The sequence below is a fragment of the Hordeum vulgare genome, chromosome 7H (assembly GCF_904849725.1).
Source record: "Hordeum vulgare subsp. vulgare chromosome 7H, MorexV3_pseudomolecules_assembly, whole genome shotgun sequence".
Classification (NCBI taxonomy): domain Eukaryota; kingdom Viridiplantae; phylum Streptophyta; class Magnoliopsida; order Poales; family Poaceae; genus Hordeum; species Hordeum vulgare.
The window spans coordinates 631,890,719-631,912,901 of record NC_058524.1 but is presented as its reverse complement, the minus strand read 5'-3'; the positions used below and the strand labels follow the sequence as shown (position 1 = coordinate 631,912,901).

At 40.8% G+C, this 22,183-nt stretch overlaps 2 long non-coding RNA genes across 2 annotated transcripts; both read left to right on the top strand.

Annotated features, from left to right (window-relative positions):
- The first annotated feature begins 316 nt into the window (after positions 1-316).
- On the top strand, positions 317-1,216 carry LOC123412700. Its single transcript, XR_006613577.1, has 2 exons — positions 317-607; positions 850-1,216. It is a non-coding gene; the product is annotated as an uncharacterized LOC123412700 (long non-coding RNA).
- A 10,809-nt stretch (positions 1,217-12,025) lies between these two features.
- Positions 12,026-12,723, top strand: LOC123412751. The gene is made up of 2 exons (XR_006613592.1): positions 12,026-12,114; positions 12,357-12,723. It is a non-coding gene; the product is annotated as an uncharacterized LOC123412751 (long non-coding RNA).
- The last annotated feature ends 9,460 nt before the right edge of the window (positions 12,724-22,183 follow it).

The following is a 22,183-nucleotide window of genomic DNA, read 5'->3' as shown; positions in this document are numbered from 1 at the left end:
ATAGATGGATAAGAACGAGCCGTACTCCTAGTCACAGAAGGCCTGCCGGTTAAAAATATAAAAAACACACATCCATGCACTCACAAATGACACTAATCCTATAATCATATATAGTTTAGACTCGCTAGCTATCATCCAGCTCCATCTGAGCACGGCGAGTACAAAAATAAAGCCAACGTTCATCATGTATTCCAAACTAAGTCATTAATTATCTTCAGTGACACATCGAATAATACTTGATTCCCACCCATTCACACCTTATTCCCATCATAACGTAACACAACTGCCTATAAATTGTAGGTGCAACAACCATTCAAGAAGCATCTCTCAACACACAACAAACAAACCTAGCTTGGTAACCAAGACAGGTAGCAACAACAAAAGGAGACAATGGAGGGCAAGAGGATGCTCACTGGCACTACCACTTTGAAGGCGATCATGTGCCTGCTCATATTGAGCATCGCTGTTCACTCGACCGCCGCAGCACAATGTAGCTGCTGTGTAAGTGCCCGGGCAAAAGCATGTTGTTTTGCTTGTATTGCCGCAGGTGGCTCCGACATAATATGCAAGAACACTTGTTGTTTCCCCTGTATTCTTGCCGATTCGGGTAAATTCACTGAACTAACTTTGTGCAATGTCTTTGATATATCTGCATGCAAGCTATGTATTGTCTTGTGGACTAATACATATGTATAACCTTCCATGATTTTTCATTAAAGTACTTGATTGACTTCATGTCCCATCTCAAAACTTCAATCATATTAATTTCGACAAACATACATCTTATATTCTCTTCCCATGCAAAATTAACTCATGAGCTAATTGGAGTTCAATATTTCAATTTGATAGTTGTTGCTAAGATGGAAGAAATGGGAGCCAATGTCGCGATGGGAGGAGTAGAATAAAATGATATGCGTGCACTGCTACTAGTATGGATGCCATTCACATGCATATGATGCATTGCTTCAAGCTATGGTCAAGTTATGTTAATGTTTACCTACAATAAATTGTTGAATGTTTGGGGACAACTCTGGTTGAACCATGTGTTTGTCTGAATTACATATATGTTATGCATTTGTGCATGTGTGTCAGCTCACAAGCCTATTTATTTGCTCTTGCTGCTTGTAATAAGGCCATAGAGAGTTTCCACAATGATATGTAGCGTGCACGTATGTTATAATACATTTATATATTGTCTGCGCCCTTGCCAATTTTATTGGAAATTGATTACTGTTGTCAGTCTATGCATGCTCCATATTTAAATTTTCTCGGAAGAGTTTTGATAATTTTCAGCACTTTGGACTACATGAAATAATTAAGAACGTCATACCAAGTAGGATTCTGAATCCTAGCAGGAAAGACAATGTCGAGAAGGAAACTTGTTTGATTTTTGGCTGCTATCAGACTTTTTTTCCCTTGGGATTGTGTGGCTTGCTGTTTGGAGGACACTAAAACACTATACAAGAGTCATGGCTGAGAACATAATTGCCTATTGACCAGGACAAAGAGTCCCCTAATGGAGCAGTTGGATCAACTGCTAATTAATTATTTTTTCATGTAAATAGCTACGTAGAGAATATATTACAAATAGATGGACTTAATTAATACCAGAAAAATATTGCAGTGCATGTGATTAGATGGATAAGAATGAGACACACATACTCAACGGCCGGCCAGCTGGCTTAAACAACACCGAATGCACACAACTTCACAATTACATCAAATTAAGTATATACTCATGTTCCTTTTGTGTGACACCACCACCCTCCTCCAGATTACACCATATAGTGTAATGTCCTCCTGATTTCCTCCTACCACTGCCACCCTCGTGTAGACTTCGTCCTCCTCCCGATCCCATCCTCCTCCCAGACATACCCCTCACGTCGCACCCCATGTTGACTCCACGGGCCCTATGCTAGCACCGCCAAAAGGCAGCTATGTCGAAGGCCCCTTATGTCGCTGTCACCGGCATTGACCATGATGGTGGTGGCAGCCTGACAGCAGGCCCTGTTCCAAAGGTACCGGGGAGGATGGTAATGATGGTGGCCCACTGGTGTGACTAGGGCGGCGCGAACAGGGAGATCACGTGCGGCGGCCTAGGTGACGCCCCTGGATGTGCGCTAGTTGTCACGTCCATGGACTATCAGGATCTCTAGCGTGCTTCTTGGAGATGGTTAGCATCGGTGTTCCATAGATCTGATTTCCTCCTAGATCCGTTGTTGAGTCCGGCCTTGGTCCATTCGACGATGCATAGAGGGACCAAAGAGGGATGATGTAGTTTCCTGCTTGCATTCTAGCGGCTGCGCAAGCTCTATGTTGCGGCTCCACATGGATCTAGCCATCCATTGGTTTGGAGTGGCATGACTGCCAGTGAAAACAACACTGATTTCGGCCATGCCGGATGATGGCAAAGTGTTAGGTGTCATTTCTTGGTAAAAGGCTTCGACGTCACCTCGCTTCGGCTGCTCCGGGGGAAACACTAGATATGGATCTACTAGATGGGATGATAACTGGACGTTCGGTGTCGTTCTCCCTCCTAGGCACATTGTTTTGGAGCAAGTGCTGGCTGGAGTGGCCAACAGGTGGAGCGGTGTTGCATATACCACATCGATGATGTCGGGTGTCGATGGTATGGCGTCGTGCATACTCAATGATAGACACATGCATGATGGTATCGGGGGTGTGGCATCGTGGTGGCGTCGATGATAGTTGGGTCCTGCAAGGTAAAGGCATTGATCACTCTTGAAGACGGGACCATGAAAGATGCCGTCGTTGGATTCTAGTGCAGGCGTATGTGGTGCGTGTTGAGGGTCTGCTAGACCGGCCGGTGCTCTCGACTCATTGTTGGGTGGCTTTGTGAGGCCACCAGATTAGATGGTATGTGTTATTGCGAGGTTAGGGCATATAATCAAACATATAGGTGCGGTGACAAACCGTCATGAAGGTGGCTTTGGGTTGATCCATGTAATTCTTTTGTGAGAATCTATCGAATAATATAACAACAATGGTTGGGGGCATCCTTGTATGCAGAGGTTGGCGGTTTCAACTTCCTTTTCAAAATAAATACTCCTTCCTTTCACGCACAAGGCCTATTGTTTTTCTCACGGTACCCAAGGATGGTCCAGTAGAGAAATTTATTGCCCACTTTACACATCAAACACCGTTACGTCTTTGTAATGACACTTTGTATCATCTCATTGTTATATATTATCATTTAAAAAAACTAGAATATTTACTTTATGGCACATCTTCTGGTATATATGAAAAAAATGCATGCGGAGTATGCTTTCTTGGGGCGAGATTTACAACATGAGTGAAATGTTACGAGTTACCCCTTTGTGCCATGCAGCCACAGCCTGATATACCAGTTGTTTTCTTTGCAGCTTCATCCTGCTGGACGAGCACAACCGATTACTCACATATGAAAAAAAAATATCTAGTTGTGATGTAGATGTACCACTGATGTTAATGGGTAAAAACATTTGACGTAAAAATCCAGAATGTTGTCAATTAATCATGATAATAAATTTTATGAATACGAAATTATTCTCCCCTCTCTCCCCCATGGCCGCACCTTTGGCTCGCCGTCGCTAGGTCGCCCTGGCCGTTCCCTCTTGTCCCCGAGGTGCTGAGTAGCTTCGCCTTGACGCCACGCAGCTGCACGCCAGAGGAACCGAAGCCGGGCACCTCCAATCGCCGTCCCGCCATCGTTTTCTTTCTAAGGTTACCGAGGTCACCGCCGTCGAATTCTCCGTCGTCAGGCCGTCTTCGAGCCCGCTCTCGACGCCTTTGCAACCCTTGTGAGCTGCAGAACCCATTTCTCCCCTTTGCCCCTTCATTCGCGAGCCGTAGCTGCCGTTTCCACCGACTACCGAAGAGCTCTACTGCGGGAGCTCATCGTCGGGGAGGTTTCGGTGGTCCTCGAGCCTAACCGAGGCCACCAATGGCTTCGCGTTGCCGCGTAGGTGTCGAGGTGCTTAGCTCCGGTCCTTTCGCGCTTTGTATCGTCGATCTCGACGAGGGCCGAGCTCCGGTGGCCGCCTAGGTCATCGCCGACGATGTCTCCGGCCACCCCATCCCCTATGGCTTACTCAAATGGATGTGCGGGCTAGAGGCCGTTCTGTAGGTGGTCTCCACCGGCCAAATGGTCGCTGGAGGTGGGTTTCTGACCCCCTCCGCCATTCCTGGTGCCATCGGTGGCTCAACGCCGGTGAGCTGACCCGGTTTGACCAGGTGGTTTGATCCTTGTATCTCTGGCATGTGGGACCAGCCTTTGGTTAGTTAGGATTTAAATTAAACGGAATAAATTAATTTATCTAACCCTAAACACCCACTAACCAGTGGGCCCAACACCAATAATTAGGACTATAGTTTAAATATAACTCAGTTAGTGCGTGTGTCACGTGTGTCACTGACGTGTGGAGTTTGTCCTGGTGATGTCATGTTGATGCAGTAATTCTAATTTTGGTTTAAATAAAATCTCAGAAATAGTTATAAACTTCGAAAAATCATAGAAATTAATCTGTAACTCAGATTAAAATAATTTATATATGAAAAATTATCAGAAAAATTCAAGAAATTCATTGGTGTTATTTTCATGCATGATAGAACAAGCTATACCTAAGAATCAGGTCAAATCATTTAAAGGTAATTTAAAAATACCTTTTTTGAAGTAGCATTTGAATCTTTGATTCAAACCAGCTTCAACCAATTCAATATTAGATGCATTAGCTCATCCATCATATCCATGTCATGCCATGATCATGGATCATATTGTTGCATTTGACGTGTATTGATTGTGATTGTTTGTATTGGTAGGCTTCGCTCCACAGGATACTCGGGAGTATCCAACTGAAGGAGTGTATCCCTCCGCTGATCCACAAGGCAAGCACCCCTTTTAAGCATTCCGATGAAATCCCATGTTCTCGCTCCTGATCTCATTTATTGCACTAGGACACATCGTGATAAATTCTTTTGCCCGGTAGTTGAACCCATTCCTCTGCGTGACCTGTCATTGTCACAGTAAATAGCTAAACCTTGCAACCTAGCATACCTGGTAGATGCTTGAGCCATGATGTGCTTTACCTTGCTATGCTTGCTATGCTTAGAGTTGTGTCTGGCTTGTTTCATCCGGGTGATGAACTGGAGTGAATGCATGTGTTCTGGTGACAAAGTTGAAGTGTTGAATCTGATTTGTAAAGGTATCAATGAGAGGCTTAGTAGGAGTACATGGCGGGTTGTCTCATTGGATATATCATGGAACTCCATCTAAGCGTGATGGTTATTCCAAAAATTAAGGCAACACTCGTCATCATTGTAGACTTTGTTTTTTGATCGTCTCTCCTTGTCGTCTCGCTCTATATATAAGTCGTAGCAATTGGAAGTAGACACACTGATTAGAGTCCTAGTTAAGTAACCCATTTATTAACATAACTAATTGATGGAGCCTATGCTCACCTTAGCCATGTCAAGACACACTTGTGTACCGAATATGTGCAACTTATCACTAGGATAGCCATAAATATGGACAACAGCTTAGTCATTTGGGTTGAAAGCCGTTATAAGCCATACATGATATTACATCATTTTTACAACTTCCATATTTTAATTTTTTTTTGATGGAAACCATGACACGAAAAGGACTTTGTGTGCATGTTTTCCATTGTTTGAATAATTTCTTTTTAAGGCTAGTGCAGACGCATTGCTTTATATTAGTATCTATAATGCCTTTATGTCATATAAAACTAGGTTGATACAGCTGACACATGGATCAGTTGCATCAACCACTAATTGGTAGTTCATTGAATTAATTAGAAGTCCATGTGATTAGATAGATAATACCAAGCCACATGCCTAGTCGCCGGCACACAAAACACACACACACATGCATTGACACAACATACTAATCATATAATCATATATAGTTGAAAGTTGCTTGCTATCATCCGTCTCTGTTTGAGCGAGATGGCATTTATAAAGATTAAGCCAATAATCATTACCAATGTAGACTTCGTTCTGTGATTGAACCTCCACGTTGTCTTCATCTATATATAAGTAGCATTTAGATGTCCTTAAACCAATCGGAGTCCTAAGTAAGTAAATCATTTATTTTCGGATGGAGTCTGTGTTCACATTACCCGTGCCAAGATGCACGTGTCTGCTGAATATGGTCAATTTATTATCACATTTTCCATAGATATAGCCATCGTCTTGGTCATTTGCATTCAAAGCAAAGATAAGCTATCCATGAGAGTACCTATTTTTTAGAATACCTTTGTTAAAGTGTCATATTTCAAATTGGGTATATTTTATGGAAACCATGTCTCGTAAAAGGACTATGTGCGCAAGTTTTCCATTTTTTGAATCGTTTCTCATTTGTAGGCTAATCCCGATGCATTGCATCATATCATTATATCTAACGTTTCTATGTCATATAAAACAAGTTTGATACCATTAGCACAATGCAACAGTTGCATCAATCACTAATTGGTCTATCTTTTATGATCGATGAAATATCATAATCCTTGCAGGTGAGTAGATAGATAAGAACAAGGCACACACCTAGTCACCAATAGGCCCACCGGTTTAAATAACACGAAACACACACCCATGCACTGATTTAAGAGGCTAATAATCCTAATCATGATGCTTCATTTAGGTGTCTTGGTTATGACAAAGACCAACACAACATTCATCATCAATGTAAACTTCATTTTGGGATTGTGACTCGAGGTTGTCTCAATATATATGTATGAAGTAGCCATTAGAAGTCTTTACATTGATCGAATTCCAAATTAAGTAACTCGTTTATTTTCATAACCTGATGATTGAGCCTTGTTCACATTAGCCAAGCCAAGTTGCAGGTATGTGTGTGCCGAATACGGAAAAATTATCACCACATTAGCCATGGATATACCATACATGACACCTATTCTTGAGATCACTTTTTTTAAAAGTGCCATACTTCAATTTTGTTATTTTTTTGGGAAACTATGTCACATATAATAATTTTTGGAAAGGTGTATATTTTATGAGTTGTATGCCATTTTTAGATTAATCCTGGTCTATTGCGTCATATCACTTCTGTAATGTTTCCTTGCATATAAAAACAAGTCCGATACAAGTCACTAGTCTTGGATAAACAATCTATACTCCAAGGCACACTATTTTGGAGCAAGTGCTGGCCGGAGTGGCCAAGAGGTGGAGTGGTGTTGCATATACCACATCGATGACGTCGGGTTTCGACGGTATGGCGTAGTGCATACTCGATGATAGACACATGCATGATAGTCTCGGGGTGTGGCATCGTGGTGGCATCGATAATAGTTGGGTCTGCAAGGTAAAGGCATTGATCGCTCTTGAATATGGGACCAGGAAAGATGCCGTAGTTGGATTCTAGTGCAGGCGTATGTGGTGCGTGTTGGGGGTTGCTAGACCAGCCGATGCTCTCGACTCGTTGTTGGTTGGCTTGGTGAGGCCACCAGATTAGATGGTATGTGTTATTGCGAGGTCGGGCACATAATCAAACATATAGGTGCTGTGACAAACCGTCATGAAGGTGGCTTTGGGTTGACCCATGTAATTCTTTTTGAGAATTTATCGAATAATATAACAACAATGGTTGGGGTACCCTTGTAAGCAGAGGTTGGCGGTTTCAACTTCCTTTTCAAAATAAATACTCCCTCCTTTCATGCATAAGGCCTATTGTTTTCTCACGGTACCCAAGGATGGTCGGTAGAAATTTATTGCCACTTTACCCGTCAAACACCGTTACGTCTTTGTAATGACACTTTGTATCATCTCATTGTTATATATTATCATTTTCAAAAAGAAACTAAAATATTTACTTTATGGCACATCTTCAGGTATATATGAAAAAATGCATGTAGAGTATGCTTTCTTGCGGAGAGACTTACAACATGAGTGAAATGTTACGAGTTACCCGTTGTGCCATGCAGCTACAACACAATATACCATTTGTTTTCTTTGCAGCTTCATCCTGCTGGCGAGCACAACCGATTACTCACATAATAAAAAATAATATCTACTTGTGATGTAGATTTGCCACTGATGTTAATGGGTAAAAACAATTGACGTAAAAATCCAGAATGTTGTCAATTAAACATGATAATAAATTTTAAGAAAAGCGACATTATAGGTATCTAATAATAGGTCAAAGGCAAAACATTTTAATCTTTGAAAAAACTTTGAATCTGAAAATTGTTCACGCGTTGGGAATAATAATAATCCAAACCATCGCAGACACGGTTGAGTCATTGAGATACGAAAGGTAGCTGTTTTGAGAAGAAGAAAAAAGTAGATTTTATTATAATCTGCAATGTGTGTCCAGCTCAACCATTATAAATTAATTAGAACAAGTACAAATTATCTGGTCTCTAATTGATATTAAAGTAGTTATGTTTGTTATCCTACAGTTTGCTGCCAACGACAAACCTAGCAAATCAAACACACCTGCTCTCCTTAAACTAGAAACAACAGCAATAACGGAGGATCCACTAAAGCGAAGACCGAGAATGTAGCTACTCAATGTTTGTCAATCTTTGGTGGTAAATTGCAAGCGTTCTCCAAGGATGAACTCAAGCAGCATTTGTTCTCAGGACGAACATAGGCTTCACCATGCCCCTTTTGCTTTCCTTGATCGAACTCACGGTTTTGTTATCTTAAGTAGTAGGAGTGTTCTATTATGTTAAATTGGTACTACATACATCACGCTGAAAGCAAACTTTGTGATTTATTTTTTTCCCTTCTAGAATTGATAGTGAATTGCATGTGCGAGATTAGGAAGAAGTAGCGTGTACAGTGCGATTTAGGATAAGCTGGTAGATATCATAGCATGCTTGGTATTTATTCATATCACTAATTCGCTGGTCATGGTGTTCAGTTTTGGAAGCCTGAACCTTCAAATGTGAAGCACATTCTTTTAATGGAGGGTAGGTTAGTTGAGTGAATGGCGGTTGAAGGTGTGAAGATATAAGGTTTTGGTCGTGACGATCCGACAACGGTCCATCTTGGAGCCATGATGCACAAATGTCAAGCGCTGGTCTGGTCTGCAAAACTCATAGTGTGCTGCATTTCTCCCCTCTCACATTACGCATAATACTTGTATTTCCCATTCTGCTTCGATTGCAAATTTTGCACCTGAGAATATGTGTGCTTCTTCATTTTGAATTTTGATTACAAGAGAGGAGATAGCAATTTCTAGTCGGAGGACGTAGCTCAGTACATTGAGTTTGAGATGGGACAACAAATTAGTCTATAAATACGGATCCATGCTTGTGGTAAACTATACTATTATTTAGAAAATCCTTATGAAAAAGTCACATGTTGGCCTACAAAAGAAGTTCAGTTATTGTTGAGAAGAGACAAAATGCTAAGGCGATCAATGCACAATATATACACATCATAAGACATTGTTTACGCTAGCCCAAGCATGATGGTGTGTTTATTACATTAGTAGCTTACTTAGTATACGCTAGCGATCATGATGAGCAATCCAACAACGGTCCATCTTGGAGCGTGTAACACAAATGTCAAAAGGATGGTCTGGTCTGCAAACCTAACAGTGTGCTGCATTTCTCCCCTCTCACATTACGCATGATACTTGTATTTCACATTCTGCTTCTGTTGCAAATTTTGCACTTGAGAATATGGGTGCTTCTTCATTCTGAATTTTGATTACAAGGGGAGGAGATAGCAATTTCTAGTCGGAGGATGTAGGTGAATACATTGAGTTTGAGACGGGACAACAAATTAGTCTATAAATACTGATCCATGCTTGTGGTAAACTATACTATTATTAAGAAAAGTCGTATGAAGAAGTCACATGTTGGCCTACAAAAAGTTTAGTTATTGTCGAGAAGAGGCGAGATGCTAAGGCGATCAATGCACAATATATACACGTCATAAGAAATTGTTTAGGCTAGCCCAAGCGTGATGGTGTGTTCATTACACTTAGTAGCTAACTTGATATACGCTAGCGATCATGATGAGCAATCCATCCTTTATTGTATTTAGAGATAAACCTACCATTGGTATATTTCAAATTCTATATATCATGTGTGATCCACACCATCATCAGGCCGATCGAGTCATAGATTTGGCACATGTAGCCATTTTGACTTGCCGCAATTTTTTGGATATTTGTTAATATACATGATGCTGAAAGCATACTTTGTAATTAATTGTTTTGCATGGTGTTGAGTTGATAGTGAACTTCATGTTGGCCTACAAAGAAAGTTCAATTATTGTTGGAAAGAGACGGAATACAAACACAGTATATGTCCGTCATAAGACAGTGATTAGGCTAGACCAAGTACGATGTTGTTTTCAGTGCACATAATCGATAACTTAATATATGCTAGTGATTATGACGAGGTATCGACCTTTTATTGTATTTAGAGACTTACGCGCCATATATTTGAAAGTCTATATATCATGTTAGATCCACATCATGAGAGAAGGAAGATTCATGTGCAAACATAGTCTACTCTTGAGTTAAGTACTAGGTAGATATTTACCACATGCCCATCTCAACCATTGTTCTTCCGGGTGGTTTTTCGTTTTTCAGAATCGTCTTTTCTGTTTTGTTTTGCCTAGCTTGAGTGGCGTAAACAATATCTTCGACGGATTATATATATATATATATATATATATATATATATATATATATATATATATATATATATATTGACTATTCTCAACAATAATTGCACTTTCTTTGAAGCGACATTATGTTCCGTTTGAGTCAAGTCAAACCAAGATAGATTAGCAGTTTGTATGGATCTTATGTCTCTTCCCTTGTTTACATTTACAAGATCTGACACCCGCAACACCATCCCTTCTCCCCCTTGTGTATACCTGTCGAGGACTACACAGCATGAGGGTTGTTGATATATCTCCGCCGTTTTCATATTTTGGAACCCAACTCACGGCTCCCATGTTGTCCCACCCAAATGTTCGCATCGGCGTACCTCAAAGTGTTCATGCCTAATATTTGTTCATGATATTTCTATGTTTGATTGTACTTTCCTAGTGGTGTAGCTATTGCATTCGGGCTGTGATCAAGACAAATGAGATGTCTACTTACCATGATTCTCTACGGCTTCCTTTGTCGTGGGAGCGCCATTATCACATGAACATAATTCAATTCGTTGTGTCGCGCCTTGGCAAAGTGCTAGGCTTCCAGGTTGTCGAATTTCCACGGTCTAAACATTTTCTTGAAAGTGTCATATTTCAAATTTAATATTTCTATCGAAGCGATGACAACTGAAGGGACTATGTGTGCAATTTTTACATTTTTGAATTGTTTCCCATGTTTAGGATAATCCCGGTGCATTGCATTATATCACTATATCCTATTTTCCGTGTCACATAAAACAAGTTTGATACAAGTAGGACAATGCATAAGTTGCATCAACCACCAATTGGTCCAACTTGTATGATCGATGGAATTAATAAATCCTTGCGAGTTCATTGAATCTGTAGTGCATATGAATAGATGGATAAGAGCGAGCCGTACTCCTAGTCACAGAAGGCCTGCCGGTTAAAAATATAAAAAACACACATCCATGCACTCACAAATGACACTAATCCTATAATCATATATAGTTTAGACTCGCTAGCTATCATCCAGCTCCATCTGAGCGGCAGTACAAAAATAAACAACGTTCATCATGTATTCCAAACTAAGTCATTAATTATCTTCAGTGACACATCGAATAATACTTGATTCCCACCCATTCACACCTTATTCCCATCATAACGTAACACAACTGCCTATAAATTGTAGGTGCAACAACCATTCAAGAAGCATCTCTCAACACACAACAAACAAACCTAGCTTGGTAACCAAGACAGGTAGCAACAACAAAAGGAGACAATGGAGGGCAAGAGGATGCTCACTGGCACTACCACTTTGAAGGCGATCATGTGCCTGCTCATATTGAGCATCGCTGTTCACTCGACCACCGCAGCACAATGTAGCTGCTGTGTAAGTGCCGGGCAAAAGCATGTTGTTTTGCTTGTATTGCCGCAGGTGGCTCCGACATAATATGCAAGAACACTTGTTGTTTCCCTGTATTCTTGCCGATTCGGGTAAATTCACTGAACTAACTTTGTGCAATGTCTTTGATATATCTGCATGCAAGCTATGTATTGTCTTGTGGACTAATACATATGTATAACCTTCCATGATTTTTCATTAAAGTACTTGATTGACTTCATGTCCCATCTCAAAACTTCAATCATATTAATTTAGACAAACATACATCTTATATTCTCTTCCCATGCAAAATTAACTCATGAGCTAATTGGAGTTCAATATTTCAATTTGATAGTTGTTGCTAAGATGGAAGAAATGGGAGCCAATGTCGCGATGGGAGGAGTAGAATAAAATGATATGCGTGCACTGCTACTAGTATGGATGCCATTCACATGCATATGATGCATTGCTTCAAGCTATGGTCAAGTTATGTTAATGTTTACCTACAATAAATTGTTGAATGTTTGGGGACAACTCTGGTTGAACCATGTGTTTGTCTGAATTACATATATGTTATGCATTTGTGCATGTGTGTCAGCTCACAAGCCTATTTATTTGCTCTTGCTGCTTGTAATAAGGCCATAGAGAGTTTCCACAATGATATGTAGCGTGCACGTATGTTATAATACATTTATATATTGTCTGCGCCCTTGCCAATTTTATTGGAAATTGATTACTGTTGTCAGTCTATGCATGCTCCATATTTAAATTTTCTCGGAAGAGTTTTGATAATTTTCAGCATTTTGGACTACATGAAATAATTAAGAACGTCATACCAAGTAGGATTCTGAATCCTAGCAGGAAAGACAATGTCGAGAAGGAAACTTGTTTGATTTTTGGCTGCTATCAGACTTTTTCCCTTGGGATTGTGTGGCTTGCTGTTTGGAGGACACTAAAACACTATACAAGAGTCATGGCTGAGAACATAATTGCCTATTGACCAGGACAAAGAGTCCCCTAATGGAGCAGTTGGATCAACTGCTAATTAATTATTTTTCATGTAAATAGCTACGTAGAAAATATATTACAAATAGATGGACTTAATTAATACCAGAAAAATATTGCAGTGCATGTGATTAGATGGATAAGAATGAGACACACATACTCAACGGCCGGCCAGCTGGCTTAAACAACACCGAATGCACACAACTTCACAATTACATCAAATTAAGTATATACTCATGTTCCTTTTGTGTGACACCACCACCCTCCTCCAGATTACACCATATAGTGTAATGTCCTCCTGATTTCCTCCTACCACTGCCACCCTCGTGTAGACTTCGTCCTCCTCCCGATCCCATCCTCCTCCCGAGACATACCCCTCACGTCGCACCCCATGTTGACTCCACGGGCCCTATGCTAGCACCGCCAAAAGGCAGCTATGTCGAAGGCCCCTTATGTCGCTGTCACCGGCATTGACCATGATGGTGGTGGCAGCTGACAGCAGGCCCTGTTCCAAAGGTACCGGGAGGATGGTAATGATGGTGGCCTGGTGTGACTAGGGGCGCGCGAGCGGGAGATCACGTGCGGCGGCCTAGGTGGCGCCATGGATGTGCGCTAGTTGTCACGTCCATGGACTATCGGGATCTCTAGCGTGCTTCTTGGAGATGGTTAGCATCGGTGTTCCATAGATCTGATTTCCTCCTAGATCCGTTGTTGAGTCGGCCTTGGTCCATTCGACGATGCATAGAGGGACCAAGAGGGATGATGTAGTTTCCTGCTTGCATTCTAGCGGCTGCGCAAGCTCTATGTTGCGGCTCCACATGGATCTAGCCATCCATTGGTTTGGAGTGGCATGACTGCCAGTGAAAACAACACTGATTTCGGCCATGCGGATGATGGCAAAGTGTTAGGTGTCATTTCTTGGTAAAAGGCTCGGCGTCACCTCGCTTCGGCTGCTCAGGAAACACTAGATATGGATCTACTAGATGGGATGATAACTGGACGTTCGGTGTCGTTCTCCCTCCTAGGCACATTGTTTTGGAGCAAGTGCTTTGGTGGAGTGGCCAACAGGTGGAGCGGTGTTGCATATACCACATCGATGATGTCGGGTGTCGATGGTATGGCGTCGTGCATACTCAATGATAGACACATGCATGATGGTATCGGGGTGTGGCATCGTGGTGGCGTCGATGATAGTTGGGTCCTGCAAGGTAAAGGCATTGATCACTCTTGAAGGCGGGACCATGAAGATGCCGTCGTTGGATTCTAGTGCGGCGTATGTGGTGCGTGTTGAGGTCGCTAGGCCGGCGGTGCTCTCGACTCATTGTTGGGTGGCTTTGTGAGGCCACCAGATTAGATGGTATGTGTTATTGCGAGGTTAGGGCACATAATCAAACATATAGGTGCGGTGACAAACCGTCATGAAGGTGGCTTTGGGTTGATCCATGTAATTCTTTTGTGAGAATCTATCGAATAATATAACAACAATGGTTGGGGGCATCCTTGTATGCGAGAGGTTGGCGGTTTCAACTTCCTTTTCAAAATAAATACTCCCTCCTTTCATGCACAAGGCCTATTGTTTTCTCACGGTACCCAAGGATGGTCAGTGAGAAATTTATTGCCCACTTTACACATCAAACACGTTACGTCTTTGTAATGACACTTTGTATCATCTCATTGTTATATATTATCATTTAAAAAAACTAGAATATTTACTTTATGGCACATCTTCTGGTATATATGAAAAAAATGCATGCGGAGTATGCTTTCTTGAGGCGAGATTTACAACATGAGTGAAATGTTACGAGTTACCCCTTTGTGCCATGCAGCCACGCTGATATACCGGTTGTTTTCTTTGCGAGCTTCATCCTGCTGGCAGCACAACCGATTACTCACATATGAAAAAAATATCTAGTTGTGATGTAGATGTACCACTGATGTTAATGGGTAAAAACATTTGACGTAAAAATCCAGAATGTTGTCAATTAATCATGATAATAAATTTTATGAATCGAAATTATTCTCCCCTCTCTCCCCATGGCCGCACCTTTGGCTCGCCGTCGCTAGGTCGCCCCTGGCCGTTCCCTCTTGTCCCGAGGTGCTGAGTAGCTTCGCCTTGACGCCACGCAGCTGCACGCGGAGGAAGAGCCGGGCACCTCCAATCGCCGTCCCGCCATCGTTTTCTTTCTAAGGTTACCGAGGTCACCGCCGTCGAGTCTCCGTCGTCGGGCAGTCTTGAGCCGCTCTCGCGCCTTTGCAACCCTTGTGAGCTGCAGAACCCATTTCTCCCCTTTGCCCCTTCATTCGCGAGCCGTAGCTGCCGTTTCCACCGACTACGAAGAGCTCTCTGCGGGAGCTCATCGTCGGGAGGTTTCGGTGGTCCTCGAGCCTAGCGAGGCACCAATGGCTTCGCGTTGTCGCGTGGTGTCGAGGTGCTTAGCTCGGTCCTTTCGCGCTTTGTATCGTCGATCTCGGCGAGGCGAGCTCCGGTGGCCGCCTAGGTCATCGCCGCGATGTCTCGGCCACCCCATCCCCTATGGCTTACTCAAATGGATGTGCGGGCTAGAGGCCGTTACGCAGGTGGTCTCCACCGGCCAAATGGTCGCTGGAGGTGGGTTTCGACCCCCTCGCCATTCTGGTGCCATCGGTGGCTCAACGCCGGTGAGCTGACCGGTTTGACCAGGTGGTTTGATCCTTGTATCTCGGCATGTGGGACCAGCCTTTGGTTAGTTAGGATTTAAATTAAACGGAATAAATTAATTTATCTAACCCTAAACACCCACTAACCGATGGGCCCAACACCAATAATTAGGACTATAGTTTAAATATAACTCAGTTAGTGCGTGTGTCAGTGTGTCACGTGTGGAGTTTCTCTGGTGATGTCATGTTGATGCAGTAATTCTAATTTTGGTTTAAATAAAATCTCAGAAATAGTTATAAACTTGAAAAATCATAGAAATTAATCTGTAACTCAGATTAAAATAATTTATATATGAAAATTTATCAGAAAAATTCAAGAAATCCATTGGTGTTATTTTCATGCATGATAGAACAAGCTATACCTAAGAATCAGGTCAAATCATTTAAAGGTAATTTAAAAATACCTTTTTGAAGTAGCATTTGAATCTTTGATTCAAACCAGCTTCAACCAATTCAATATTAGATGCATTAGCTCATCCATCATATCCATGTCATGCCATGATCATGGATCATATTTTGCATTTGACGTGTATTGATTGTGATTGTTTGTATTGGTAGGCTTCGCTCCACGGGATACTCGGGAGTATCCAAGCGAAGATGTATCCCTCCGCTGATCCACAAGGCAAGCACCCCTTTTAAGCATTCCCATGAAATCCCATGTTCTCGCTCCCGATCTCATTTATTGCACTAGGACACATCGTGATAAATTCTTTTGCCGGTAGTTGAACCCATTCCTCTGCGTGACCTGTCATTGTCACGTAAATAGCTAAACCTTGCAACCTAGCATACCTGGTAGATGCTTGAGCCATGATGTGCTTTACCTTGCTATGCTTGCTATGCTTAGAGTTGTGTCGCTTGTTTCATCCGGGTGATGAAGCTGGAGTGAATGCATGTGTTCAGTGACAAAGTTGAAGTGTTGAATCTGATTTGTAAAGGTATCAATGAGAGGCTTAGTAGGAGTACATGGCGGGTTGTCTCATTGGATATATCATGGAACTCCATCTAAGCGTGATGGTTATTCCAAAAATTAAGGCAACACTCGTCATCATTGTAGACTTTGTTTTTGATCGTCTCTCCTTGTCGTCTCGCTCTATATATAAGTCGTAGCAATTGGAAGTAGACACACTGATTAGAGTCCTAGTTAAGTAACCCATTTATTAACATAACTAATTGATGGAGCCTATGCTCACCTTAGCCATGTCAAGACACACTTGTGTACCGAATATGTGCAACTTATCACTAGGATAGCCATAAATATGGACAACAGCTTAGTCATTTGGGTTGAAAGCCGTTATAAGCCATACATGATATTACCTCATTTTTACAACTTCCATATTTTAATTTTTTTGATGGAAACCATGACACGAAAAGGACTTTGTGTGCATGTTTTCCATTGTTTGAATAATTTCTTTTTAAGGCTAGTGCAGACGCATTGCTTTATATTAGTATCTATAATGCCTTTATGTCATATAAAACTAGGTTGATACAGCTGACACATGGATCAGTTGCATCAACCACTAATTATAGTTCATTGAATTAATTAGAAGTCCATGTGATTAGATAGATAATACCAAGCCACATGCCTAGTCGCCGGCACACAAAACACACACACACACTGCATTGACACAACATACTAATCATATAATCATATATAGTTGAAAGTTGCTTGCTATCATCCGTCTCTGTTTGAGCGAGATGGCATTTATAAAGATTAAGCCAATAATCATTACCAATGTAGACTTGGTTCTGTGATTGAACCTCCACGTTGTCTTCATCTATATATAAGTAGCATTTAGATGTCCTTAAACCAATCGGAGTCTAAGTAAGTAAATCATTTATTTTCGGATGGAGTCTGTGTTCACATTACCCGTGCCAAGATGCACGTGTCTGCTGAATATGGTCAATTTATTATCACATTTTCCATAGATATAGCCATCGTCTTGGTCATTTGCATTCAAAGCAAAGATAAGCTATCCATGAGAGTACCTATTTTTAGAATACCTTTGTTAAAGTGTCATATTTCAAATTGGGTATATTTTATGGAAACCATGTCTCGTAAAAGGACTATGTGCAAGTTTTCCATTTTTGAATCGTTTCTCATTTGTAGGCTAATCCCGATGCATTGCATCATATCATTATATCTAACGTTTCTATGTCATATAAAACAAGTTTGATACCATTAGCACAATGCAACAGTTGCATCAATCACTAATTGGTCTATCTTTTATGATTGATGAAATATCATAATCCTTGCAGGTGAGTAGATAGATAAGAACAAGGCACACACCTAGTCACCAATAGGCCCACCGGTTTAAATAACACGAAACACACACCCATGCACTGATTTAAGAGGCTAATAATCCTAATCATGATGCTTCATTTAGGTGTGTTGGTTATTACAAAGACCAACACAACATTCATCATCAATGTAAACTTCATTTTGGGATTGTGACTCGAGGTTGTCTCAATATATATGTATGAAGTAGCCATTAGAAGTCTTTACATTGATCGAATTCCAAATTAAGTAACTCGTTTATTTTCATAACCTGATGATTGAGCCTTGTTCACATTAGCCAAGCCAAGTTGCAGGTATGTGTGTGCCGAATACGGAAAAATTATCACCACATTAGCCATGGATATACCATACATGACACCTATTCTTGAGATCACTTTTTTAAAAGTGCCATACTTCAATTTTGTTATTTTTTGGGAAACTATGTCACATATAATAATTTTTGGAAAGGTGTATATTTTATGAGTTGTATGCCATTTTAGATTAATCCTGGTCTATTGCGTCATATCACTTCTGTAATGTTTCCTTGCATATAAAAACAAGTCCGATACAAGTCACTAGTCTTGGATAAACAATCTATAAACATGGATTCTTCGATAAAAAATGTATATGAAAAGTTTGATACAACTCGCTAGTATTGCATCATATCACTTTCTCTAATGTTTATATACATATACACTTTTCATGTCTTGGATAAAAATTGAGTGTTGGCACCCTTCGCTAGCTGAATAAAAATATATTGTTTGTTAAAATGGCATTGTGATATTCATGAACAAATAAAATAGAAAAAGGTTGCTTGACAAAAAAGGGGTAGTAATTGTGTGTTTAGTACGTGCAAGTTCTAAGTTTGGGGATTGGCATATGAAGACTTGGGATCAAGTTGTACATATGTCATACTTATCATATGATCTCCCAAAACCAAGGAGAAGATAAACATTGCGAAAGGTCTATCATAGTGAACCAACTAGCTATCTCGCTTCCAATCAATATTGAGCAAAATATATATGAATAAAATGCTGAAATTGTATTAGCACAAGTCCATACATATGTCCATAAAGCTATATTCAACACCAAAAGTTGCTACCTAAAAACAATCTCTGCGGGATAGAGTTACTTGCATTCACCGTTGTCCCTTCGGACTAGTAATATTGTAGGTCCTCCTGATACGGCTAACTTTGGGTGTCTCATTGCACACTATTGGTGTGGTTCTTGCTTTCTCCCTAACATTGAATATGATATGTAAAGTAGTGTTTCTTCCGCTAGATACGTGTGAATGGATTTATCATGTATTCCAAACTAAGTCATCAATTATCTTTAGTGACACATGGAATACTACTTGATTCCCACCCATTCACACCTTATTCCCATCATAACATAACACAACTGCCTATAATTGTAGGCGCAATACCCATTCAGAAGCATCTCTCAACAGAAAACAAACAAACCTAGCTTGGTAACCAAGACAGGTAGCAACAACAAAAGGAGACAATGGAGGGCAAGAGGATGCTCACTGGCACTACCACTTTGAAGGCGATCATGTGCCTGCTCATATTAAGCATCGCTGTTCACTCGACCACCAGGATGATGACTGGACATTCGGTGCCGTTCTCCCTCCAAGGCACACTATTTTGGAGCAAGTGCTGGCCGGAGTGGCCAAGAGGTGGAGTGGTGTTGCATATACCACATCGATGCGTCGGGTTTGACGGTATGGCGTAGTGCATACTCGATGATAGACACATGCATGATAGTCTCGGGGTGTGGCATCGTGGTGGCATCGATAATAGTTGGGTCCTGCAAGGTAAAGGCATTGATCGCTCTTGAATATGGGACCAGGAAAGATCCGTAGTTGGATTCTAGTGCAGGCGTATGTGGTGCGTGTTGAGGTTGCTAGACCAGCCGATGCTCTCGACTCGTTGTTGGTTGGCTTGGTGAGGCCACCAGATTAGATGGTATGTGTTATTGCGAGGTCGGGGCACATAATCAAACATATAGGTGCTGTGACAAACCGTCATGAAGGTGGCTTTGGGTTGACCCATGTAATTCTTTTTGAGAATTTATCGAATAATATAACAACAATGGTTGGGGGTACCCTTGTAAGCAGAGGTTGGCGGTTTCAACTTCCTTTTCAAAATAAATACTCCCTCCTTTCATGCATAAGGCCTATTGTTTTCTCACGGTACCCAAGGATGGTCGGTAGAAATTTATTGCCCACTTTACCGTCAAACACCGTTACGTCTTTGTAATGACACTTTGTATCATCTCATTGTTATATATTATCATTTTCAAAAAGAAACTAAAATATTTACTTTATGGCACATCTTCAGGTATATATGAAAAAATGCATGTAGAGTATGCTTTCTTGCGGAGAGACTTACAACATGAGTGAAATGTTACGAGTTACCCCGTTGTGCCATGCAGCTACAACACAATATACCATTTGTTTTCTTTGCAGCTTCATCCTGCTGGGCGAGCACAACCGATTACTCACATAATAAAAAAATAATATCTACTTGTGATGTAGATTTGCCACTGATGTTAATGGGTAAAAACAATTGACGTAAAAATCCAGAATGTTGTCAATTAAACATGATAATAAATTTTAAGAAAAGCGACATTATAGGTATCTAATAATAGGTCAAAGGCAAAACATTTTAATCTTTGAAAAAACTTTGAATCTGAAAATTGTTCACGCGTTGGGAATAATAATAATCCAAACCATCGCCAGACACGGTTGAGTCATTGAGATACGAACAGGTAGCTGTTTTGAGAAGAAGAAAAAAGTAGATTTTATTATAATCTGCAATGTGTGTCCAGCTCAACCATTATAAATTAATTAGAACAAGTACAAATTATCTGGTCTCTAATTGATATTAAAGTAGTTATGTTTGTTATCCTACAGTTTGCTGCCAACGACAAACCTAGCAAATCAAACACACCTGCTCTCCTTAAACTAGAAACAACAGCAATAACGGAGGATCCACTAAAGCGAAGACCGAGAATGTAGCTACTCAATGTTTGTCAATCTTTGGTGGTAAATTGCAAGCGTTCTCCAAGGATGAACTCAAGCAGCATTTGTTCTCAGGAGCGAACATAGGCTTCACCATGCCCCTTTTGCTTTCCTTGATCGAACTCACGGTTTTGTTATCTTAAGTAGTAGGAGTGTTCTATTATGTTAAATTGGTACTACATACATCACGCTGAAAGCAAACTTTGTGATTTATTTTTTCCATTCTAGAATTGATAGTGAATTGCATGTGCGAGATTAGGAAGAAGTAGCGTGTACAGTGCGATTTAGGATAAGCTGGTAGATATCATAGCATGCTTGGTATTTATTCATATCACTAATTCGCTGGTCATGGTGTTCAGTTTTGGAAGCCTGAACCTTCAAATGTGAAGCACATTCTTTTAATGGAGGGTAGGTTAGTTGAGTGAATGGCGGTTGAAGGTGTGAAGATATAAGGTTTTGGTCGTGACGATCCGACAACGGTCCATCTTGGAGCCATGATGCACAAATGTCAAGCGCTGGTCTGGTCTGCAAAACTCATAGTGTGCTGCATTTCTCCCCTCTCACATTACGCATAATACTTGTATTTCCCATTCTGCTTCGATTGCAAATTTTGCACCTGAGAATATGTGTGCTTCTTCATTTTGAATTTTGATTACAAGAGAGGAGATAGCAATTTCTAGTCGGAGGACGTAGCTCAGTACATTGAGTTTGAGATGGGACAACAAATTAGTCTATAAATACGGATCCATGCTTGTGGTAAACTATACTATTATTTAGAAAATCCTTATGAAAAAGTCACATGTTGGCCTACAAAAGAAGTTCAGTTATTGTTGAGAAGAGACAAAATGCTAAGGCGATCAATGCACAATATATACACATCATAAGACATTGTTTACGCTAGCCCAAGCATGATGGTGTGTTTATTACACTTAGTAGCTTACTTAGTATACGCTAGCGATCATGATGAGCAATCCAACAACGGTCCATCTTGGAGACGTGTAACACAAATGTCAAAAGGATGGTCTGGTCTGCAAACCTAACAGTGTGCTGCATTTCTCCCCTCTCACATTACGCATGATACTTGTATTTCACATTCTGCTTCTGTTGCAAATTTTGCACTTGAGAATATGGGTGCTTCTTCATTCTGAATTTTGATTACAAGAGAGAGGAGATAGCAATT